Source organism: Dreissena polymorpha, chromosome 7, assembly GCF_020536995.1.
Source record: "Dreissena polymorpha isolate Duluth1 chromosome 7, UMN_Dpol_1.0, whole genome shotgun sequence".
NCBI classification, from domain to species: Eukaryota; Metazoa; Mollusca; class Bivalvia; order Myida; family Dreissenidae; genus Dreissena; species Dreissena polymorpha.
The window spans coordinates 94003316-94013659 of NC_068361.1; positions in this window are offsets into that span (position 1 = coordinate 94003316).

Sequence of the window (10344 nt, forward strand, 5' to 3'; positions counted from 1 at the left end):
TGTATTCATTTTATCAGAAATAAAGTTTACCACAGGGCGGGGCGAATGTTGATCCAAAGGACATGACTTGATAATAATCGAACATCGTATGGTGTTAAATGGCAAAAACGCCACCACTGGACTTTGTCGATATAAACAAAATAGTAATTTGCAAATATAAAATTTATATAAATTATGTGACCTTGAGCCTCGGCTAATTTAAACCCTGTTGCCATATTCTACCAAAATATTAAGGTTATTATTCCATATTACCTGTCGGTGTCATAGCAGGTATTGCTAAGTTTCAAATAAAAAGTCGTTTTCAGATCCAGATACCTACATATGCAGCGTACTAGGATCATTCAAACGCATTTGAAAGACGGTGTCATATTGATCATCATTGTGATTTTTGCCACCCGTTATTTATAATTTATAGCAAATACACGAACGAACAGTTCAATATGTAAATGTTTTATCTCGCTTCTCTGAAGGACATAAATACTCGCGAGCTATCATAATCCTATATACATACTTCCGTGAACAATAAGCGTAAGTTTTATTCATAAAATATCCGGTCCAAAACTGCTCTTCAAGATCTTAAGTTTATATTGTCAACAACTATATTTACACGAGGTCTTGAATCGTTTGTAGATCGAAATTAAAAATGGAGAATCTCAAAACATCGGAGATTTTAAGTTGATGTTTTCTTTTCGCTTTAAAATTTGATTACGTTGGTCTCGTATCTAATTCATGTATTAAACTGTACCATGGTCGAGTGCAATTAACAATTTGAAGGTTTAAAGACAGTTTAAACAGGAATCAACTATTTAACGCCAAGTTGATTGACACTATCCCCGTCATGGTATTATCTTCCGTAATGAGCTCGCTCATAGATGTACATATTCTTTAAATATTTGAAATTCAAAGTGTATCGTTCAAGGGAGAAATCCGTTACAGTTTTATCATTATTTGATATTCCATTGGCTAGTCGACAACAATGTGAAGATTAAACAGAATCATTGTTGATTCACAAGTATGGCAATAAGCCCAATACAAATTCGTCGCTGTACACATTGTTGACTATAACTGCATGGTGATACATTTAAATAAATTGAGCAAATGGACCAAATATTAAAGATCCCAACATCTAGAGAACGCAGTACCTATATACCTTCTATGTCATGTAATACAAACAGTGAACCCTAAACTGCACCAGCTGGAGAGAAACCATATTATAGCATGTCGTACTATATAATTGGCAAGAACCAAGCTGCCAGACAGTGAGACACACAATAAATGCTCTAGATAAGATGCTCATGTATGCAACACATACACACATTTATAAAACTGGGCTCATTACATAGGATAAGTCAATAAACATATGATTGGAGATTAAACCGTTTCAAAAGAAGCTTCAAACCTCATACTTTGCCCAGAATTATTTACAAAATATTGTAGTGTACCTAACAATTTACCTCATAGACGGAACACAGACCCGTATGCATATACACCCTATATATCTGAAACGAAGACCTTTAGAACATAATTGCCATACCCATTTATATCAAAGCCTACTACCTAAAGAAAGGGGCGTCTATACCCACTAAATAAGGAAACGCAAGACTCACAGAACTTGGTGTGTATAACTGCTATATCAGAAATCGGGATCCACACACCCTTTATATCTTATCCAATGTATGATCACCGGAGGTCCACATAGCCGGGTGACTTTATACACTGATTAAAACAATAAAATGACATGACCTGGTGACTATACTCACTTTTTCAGAAACCCAGTAAATAAACACGGTTACTAAACAAATTATATCAGACCACGAAGCTTATGGACCGTTTCGATTAAAAAACAAGAGACTCACAGAACGCGGTTAATACAATCCAATCCGAATCCAATACCGTGGTGCTTATAATCACTGAAAAGGCACCCGAGAACAAGTGAACGTTATGACTCTGCCATTTTTTATCAAAACACAAGACATATCGCAACCCGATGAAAACTTAGCGCTTGCTATTTGCCCACTTTATAAGAAATCGATATCCACAAAGGCGACTACACCCACCAAAACAGAACCCGATACCAAAATAACACTGTGACTATACATTCTATATCAGAACCCAAGGCCCGGAGAACCAGTATAATACAACCATTATATCAGAATCTTACATCCACAGAAAGCGATGACTATATCTAGTTCATCAGCATATGGTGTCTTTCCCGCTATTTCAAACCCGAGACCACAGAAAGCTGTGACTTTATACCTGATATGTTAAAATACGAGAGAACATACCCTTATGCCTTTATTCTCATCATGTATGAACCTTAGACCTAAGCATTGTGCGGTGCCTTTAACAGCTTTATCCACGTGAACATGATCTCAATGACTCGCATTATGCGGTGTCTTTAACAGCTTTATCCACTTGAAAATGACCTCAATGACTCACATCATGCGGTGACTTTAATAGCTATATCCCACTTGAACATGATTGCCGCAATGACTGCAGAAACCGGAAACTGCAACAGTACTCGAGACAAATGATGCGCCACGTATGTGCGCACTTATACATTTCTTTGACAAAAAGCGCAATATTTATGCACCCTTTATATGAGAATAATTTCTGTCACATTGATGACTTTCTGATTATAATTGGGTTTTGTTTGCATGAATGAATCATGCTCAATACTTAGATTTGTTCTGCAGACATGTTTGCGCTGGTATGGAAATCGCTTTCAAATGTTTAGATCAAAATGAATTACGTTAAAGGATTGCGTCTTCGGATGTCTTTTAAAGTTGTTTTTCAAATGTTCAACTTATCCGTCTTTTTCTTAATTTTGGAGAAATAATATGCTTCGATTGATGGAAGTATAAGTTGCAGTATTGATATATCGTCTGTCAATAAAGATACGTAGAAGCTGTGATGTTTAAATATATATATCTACACATAGCTCTTGTTCAATGCTTGTGTGTGACCCTGAAGAGCGATTGTCAGAAGACACTTTACCTTGTACCGGCCGAAATTAAAGAGGGTTTAGTCACCAAGTTGAACATTATGTACGTTAAATTGATATTGAAATAACCCGCTATCTATTATTAAGAAATCATAAACTGTTTCATGGATTTCTTTTCCGGGCGTCGCCATCTTGTCGTTTCATCACTGGCACAACAACGCTAAATGGCCATTTGTTTATGCACTTATCAACAACTAAGATCAAGAGGAAACATATATATATATATATATACGATTCGCTGCTTAATGCTTTACGAGTGATTGCCCTAACAAACTCGCTTTCTTTCTTAAAAATATAGAAAACCTACAAAAACAAACACATTGGTTACGCATTAAATAGTTAAATCAAAGCAACCAACAATTAATGAATGTTTATGGTTCTAGGAAATATCTTTAAGGTATTCCTGGCGATCTAAATTAAACGGGTCCAAATGAAATGAAACGGACACATTAGCTATAGACACCCTTAATTCTCCAAATTAATGCAATAGTCATTTTTCTGCAATCTGCAAATCTGTGAAAGATATCTACATAGACATTAATACTTAGCAGCCGAACCATAGTTGCATAAATGTGATGTGAACACTATTGTGCATAAATCGTTTATAGGATGCAAATAAACACTAATAACACATATACGTGTGTGTGGGATGCCACAAGCAAAACCCGGACCTTAATACTTAACTAAAGGGTTCGTAGCTGATGTAATTGTTTCCCGAACTGAGGAAGCACGGTTTTTTCGCTCAAATTTAAACTTGGGATGTAATGAAGCAGGAATGCTTTTTGAATATTACGGTCTTCGATACTCAAAATATAATGAAACTTAAATTGGTTGCATGTATGTTTAAGGTAGTGAAAAAAAATACCTAAGTGAAGATAAGTTATAGTCCCTGGTTTATAAATGATAAGTGAGACCCCGGATTTGGCAATCGTTTTTGTCACCTCGTTGGTTCGTCAGTACGCCTGTTAGTAAGCTATGCATACGCCAATATTGTAACGGTGGCTTCTCATAACTTTCAAGGGGTTGGAGCTATTTCTTGCAACTTCATATTTGTCATCTAAGATTTGAAATGTTCAAGAGCCATTGCTCTGAACAAATAAGTATTGATATATTGGCATCTGTGTTTGTAAAACTTTCGATTTAGTCCGGGTTATCAATGTATGAAATAAACAGGCATTACTTTGAATCGTCAAAGGCTGGTCGATAATGTTGAGAAAGCAATATTATGCAAAAAGCATAACTGTGCACGTCGCCATTCGCGTAACCCGGTAAAGTTATTGTGCTTCTGCTGGTTGTTATTGGGTGTCATATATAAAATTAGTTTTGTAAACAACGGACTTTATCGGACTGACTGGTAAATTAACTCTAGTCCCTACCATATAATTGATGGTCATGTTTTTGTTTTACTAGATGTTGGTTTTCTAAGCTTACCAGATGAAAGGCCTCTTCTTAACATCGACTATGTCATAACGATGGAACCGTTGCAAGAAGCAGAACAAATATGCGTCTGTCCGCTGATTGAGAACAAGAGGGAGAAATAATGTATTATGAACGAAGACACAACATATGTGTAATACATATTTACGTGTTTGTATTTAATATTATATGTTTAACCAGCGTAAGAATTCCAGTGCCTGATTATATTTGTATTACAATCCTGCTACGGAGAATAAGGGGTGTACTTGACTTATCGTGTGTGTCCGTCTGAAAGTAGAAACACAGTTGTCCGATGTTCTCCGAGTGAAACATTTATGCGTAACTTTTAACTATATTGAAATAAAATATATTCATGAAACCACACAATTTAGAGGTTTAAGATTCAATATGTTACATAGTATAATGATATTTTACGTAGTTCCTGAAATCAAGCATCTGCGTTAAAGCGTTGTTCAACGGAGAGTGGGTAATATAAATAAATACTGACGTACCTTCATAATTGATACATGTTACTCTGCTACCACACGTTTTAATGTTCAAACAAAGTTATAGCTGTTAATTCGTACAGTATGTGAAATGTGAAATTGTTTGAACAGAACAGAACAAAGCAGAACACATATTTTATTCACTTCAGGATTTTACAGCTCATCGTGATCAATATAAAAAATTTATACATACGTGAAAAACAAATTAGTAATAAAGATAATAACACATTATGCGTGAGAGTGTTGTGTGTTTATATACACGCTGAATTGAGTATTTTAAACTATATATCAACACAAAACTGTGGAGACAGGCACAAACATAACATTCCTTTCATAATAATTTTAAAATAAACTGTACATGTTAACAGAAATCGGCGTTTACAGACAAAAAATAGTACATTCATTTCATATTAAACGGTTATAAATAAAAATAAAAAACTTTGAATTAAAGAAAAATACTGTAACCCAGTCAGAAAAATCCCAAACCACACTGGGGATTGATCCCGGGACCTCCCGGTTCCAAATCAGGATGACACTCTACTACCGCGTCGCTATAAAAGCTAGCTCATATAGCAAGGCAGTATAAGTTCTCCTTATACCGAACCCTTCTACACACAGCCCATCAAAATGTGAAATTCTTCCATGAATTTCCGTATGCCACGATATCTGAGGGACGTTTGACACACATGTAGGGTTTTTTACGTATTGCGCCAGTGTAACCAAGCCAGAAAAATCCCCAACCACAATGGGGATTGAACCCGGGACCGCCCGGTTCCAAATCAGGCAGACACTCTACCGCGTCGCTATAAAAGCTAGCTCATATAGCAAGGCAATATAAATTCTCCTTATACCGAACCCTTGAAACCCCAAGACCAAAGGCAGATACACCATCACTGGTCAACAACACGGCACCATCTCCAGCAATCCTGGACAGCCTCCCAACTATTGAGGAGTGTAGACAACTGAAGGGGAATAAGTCAGTTTCCTCCTCCTCATCACCTTCATCCTCTTCAGGAAAGACATCACGTGAAGGCTGTCGTGGTATGCTGAAGGAACTGGAAGCATGAAGTGTATGCTGCGGGGTACAAAAAAGCCAAACTGGAGACACAGGGCAACACCAACCAGCAGTTGACCATGACTATGGACCCGCTTGTTTGCGCCATATGTTCGTGTAATGTTTGCACACAACATAATAATCGATTATGTATTAAAAATGGGAGGGGTAGCCAATATTGACATGTTGTGCAATGTTTGTTGAAGGTACGGTCCAATCAGCTTTCTCGAAGGTACCCGTACGTTTCTAACGTGAAATCTAGATGAGACTTTGTGTACGTACCAAATGATAGGCTACTCTTTAACTGCACGACTTGTACGATTCAACTGAAATAAAGGCTAAATGAAATGCAATGGTGTTATAGCTCGCTTACTTATGAAATAAGTATCAAAACGAAAGTGATATGCCTGAATGCCTGTTGCTCGACCGCTTTGATGTAGCAAACTCAACTTTCGATTTTCTGACACTAATAATGTAACTCAAAGAAAGATAATACAAATATTGTAGGACAATCCGAAATACAGTATAATAGCAATTTTATAAACATTTTAATAAAATTACAAGCTCGTTAATTTTGTTTTAATCTAGTTCTGTACATTCTCTTTAGCCGCTAACGAATTATCATTTGTACTTATTAAATCCAGACTTGGAACACTTACTTGTATAGATATAACATTTTTTAAGAATGTATAGCTGTCAATTGATTACCTATTAACGTGATCTGCTTGTGTAGCGATCATCTACCTAAGGAAATCTTTGATATAGTTTAATTCAGTTATTCTAGTAATAACGTACCTATCAACATGTCATTGGTTATTGCCTCAATTCGTGTTCCGCTGGAGAAGGAAGTAAGTGGAATCCAACTCTTATTGGCACGATAAACAATTGAGAATTAAAGCGATAATCAAAGTTTAACGAATAATCATTTCTATTATACACAATATTATAAACTTTGTATAAATAAATAAATAAATAATAAATAAATAAATAAATAAATAAATAAATAAATAATAAAATAAATAAATAAATAAATAAATAAATAAATAAATAAATAAATAAATAAATAAATAAATAATGTTACATCACAAATTAAAAGCATATTTAACAAACGTAGAAACCTTCCTTAATCGAGATAACATAAAGGTTATATATATAAGATATTTAATCTGTGTTGATATGTTCGAAAACGGTATATAATCAATTAGTTTGGTGACTGCTCACTTATATTTTGTTCGCTTAAGATATTTTTTAAATACATTATTCACTGTCAATTATAAACCATGTCTTTTGTAATGGCTTTGACATACAATTATAACTACGATAACTTGTCAGACTATCGAAGCGGAAGTGGAAGCTGTGACGGATATGTTAGCCATCATATTAATTATTACTGTTGCTTATTCGTGGAGTGAGTCTTGTATTGTTTTAAAATATATATCATGTGTTTTGAAATTGTGAAAGAAATCATGATTGTTCCGACACCACACTGACAACAACACATTACCGGGGATATTTATGTAGAAATAAGATTAATAACTACGGACGATTGACGATGATTGATGATTGTAACTACTTTTAATAATCTATATTTGAGCAAAGACCAGCCATAGTATTAAAACCTTAAATGGGTCATTAAGAACTTACAAACATTGAGCTATTTTAAATAGTTGAAGATAAACTCTTCGTGCGTTTTACAAAAATGATAAATCATAAAAAGAAGATATATTTCGTTATAAAACTATCCATTAACAAATTCGAAAAAATACCACGAGTCTTATCAAGTTATAATTAAACACAATTTTCTTTTCATTTAATCAATTATTTCTCAATTCAGGGAAATAATGCGTGCGTGTCGTTTTTTTTCAAATACGTGGATAATTAACAACATCAAATAGAACTCCTCGTATTTAGTTCCTTTATACAGGGCCATTGTCCATAACTATTAAAAACGATACATAGACATTTATCTAATACTTAATTGACAATATTTGTTTCAATTGAATGTATGAATATTTATTTAATGTATACATGTTTTATATATTCTGAGTGTTTTTGAAGGATACCAGCAAACATAGCATGCGTAATGAGACGTCTCTTGGTCGAGTAAATGGGCAAACGGCGCTTCGATACATTCAACACCATTACCAATTTATCATATGAATCTCATGTTCACAATTTTTTGTATCCTTGTTCCTTATATTTTACACCAACGGACAAAATGGAATTGTGCTCATACGACTTTAAATCAATACAAATAGGCAAAATACATTAAAAAAGTTTTTAAAACGAAGCAGATGATGATGATACTATATGATGATAAGTATGATCATGTTAATGATGATGTTGATGATTAGGACGAAGGACAATATTGATGATGAAGAAGATGATGCGCTCGCTATATAATTGTTTATTACAACGGAGACATGTTTGCTTTTCATTGAGTCATGTACGAATAACATGTAATGGAAATGGTGATAGACCTGACATTAGAATCTTAACAGCATTTCAAAAGGTGTATGTATATAACAAAGCACTTATTATTGTTTGAATAATTAGACTTTCAATTTAACATGCATCTTCCTAATTAAGCCCCAGCGTTGCAATAAGAATGAGTCATATAAGACCAACGCTTTTAATGTTACTCACTCCCATGCTATGCGGAAATAATAAACGTATATTACGGCTCAATTAGAAAACTGAATGTACATGAACTATAACTTACAACTTAGAATTAAGAACAATCTTCAGAGACTCGAACATTCTATAATATATATATTAAGATGTTTGTTGTTATATGGGATATAATTTCATGAAAATCGTAACAGAGGTGTAGTAAAGTGTTTCATTTATATAAACAGGAAACTTTTAATCCGTAATTGCTGTTCAATAAAGTAGGCATCACACGAAGTGCCAACTAAAGAGAAACATAGCTATTATTAAATTGAAGTGCATGTGTATGCACGAACAAATTCATTAATATGGAAGATGTACATACCTAGTGCGTGTGCTTTTTTCTCATGAACATCACATGCTATTTACAAGTTTAATGTGGCCTCATTTTACACGCTTGTCATTATTTGACTTTGAATTAGGGCCCTGACCTTTGAGAATGGTATGGTTTATGTGCAGGGCAATCGGACACACACTTCTGGTCATTTGTACCAAGTTATTTGAAAATCTGGTAATGCTGGACAAAGTCATTCTCCAGACAAAGTCATTTCGAGAAAATGTTAAAGCGGTAAATGAAATCCATTTGAACTTCGGCATCAAACTCTCATCCTTGACATACATGGATCTTACAAGCCTCACTACGTCTCAGAAAGCTTGTTACGTAAAGAACATTTTTTTAAATCCGACTTAGCTGAACAAAAAATCCTGTAGACAGACACTGATCCGAGAGCCTAAACAACCTTTCTGAGAAGAGTGGTCTCAATATAAGCAGGCATTTATAATGCAACCTTTTTTAAATGGGTATAACCATATTTTTCTAAACTATATAAAAATATATGTATATTAAAATTATCAATTTATGCTCGATGAAACATTATGTGTTTTGTCTCAAAAGAAAAACTAATTCTAGAAACCAGCTTCTGGACTAGTGATTATAGATGTCTTTGTACTAAATTCCTAGTTCGTGTTAGAAAAAAATAGTTATTTTATTAGTTTAAAGATATTTAGTTTTGCATCGCAAGCCTGAGGATATTTGAAACGCTCGTTTTCATTTGAAAAATGAAAAAAATGAGATAACATTTATATGATGATTATGATCCGAATTGTGATTGTATGGAAGGCCGTGGTAATGTATGTCAACATATTTCGGACAACGAGATGTGCAATCGGGACAAATTATAAACAGGCTTAGTGCGACTTTACTTGAGACTTCGCAATAAAAATTATTTCTCAAAACTTTTTTTTGCCTCTAAATCTTTAATTTTTTGCTGAATGATTTACTGATTAATGATTTACCGGCGATCTACAAAATTTTACCCATCAAAGCTCAACGCGTTCAAGAAGAACCAACATGCTCCATTTTGCAGATTTTTTACACGGACGACATATCCACTTGCCAGGATAGTTAATTTACGGTCACCATTTTTGAAATGGTGCTTTCAGATTTATATACGCGGTAGTGTTTATGCATTCCAATTTTAACAAGCAAATTTGTTGAATTGATATCCCCGCCAATATGCTTCTGGACACAAAAGTTTTCTGGACGGATGGAAAACTCCAAAACAATCTCATCCAGATAAAAGGACGGATTGACAAAGCCAAAACAATATCCTCCGCCAGATAAAATTATGAGAGAAGGAAGGACAGACACGTCAGCGACGTATAGCTCTCCTTTGTTGGAGCACAAAATCTCT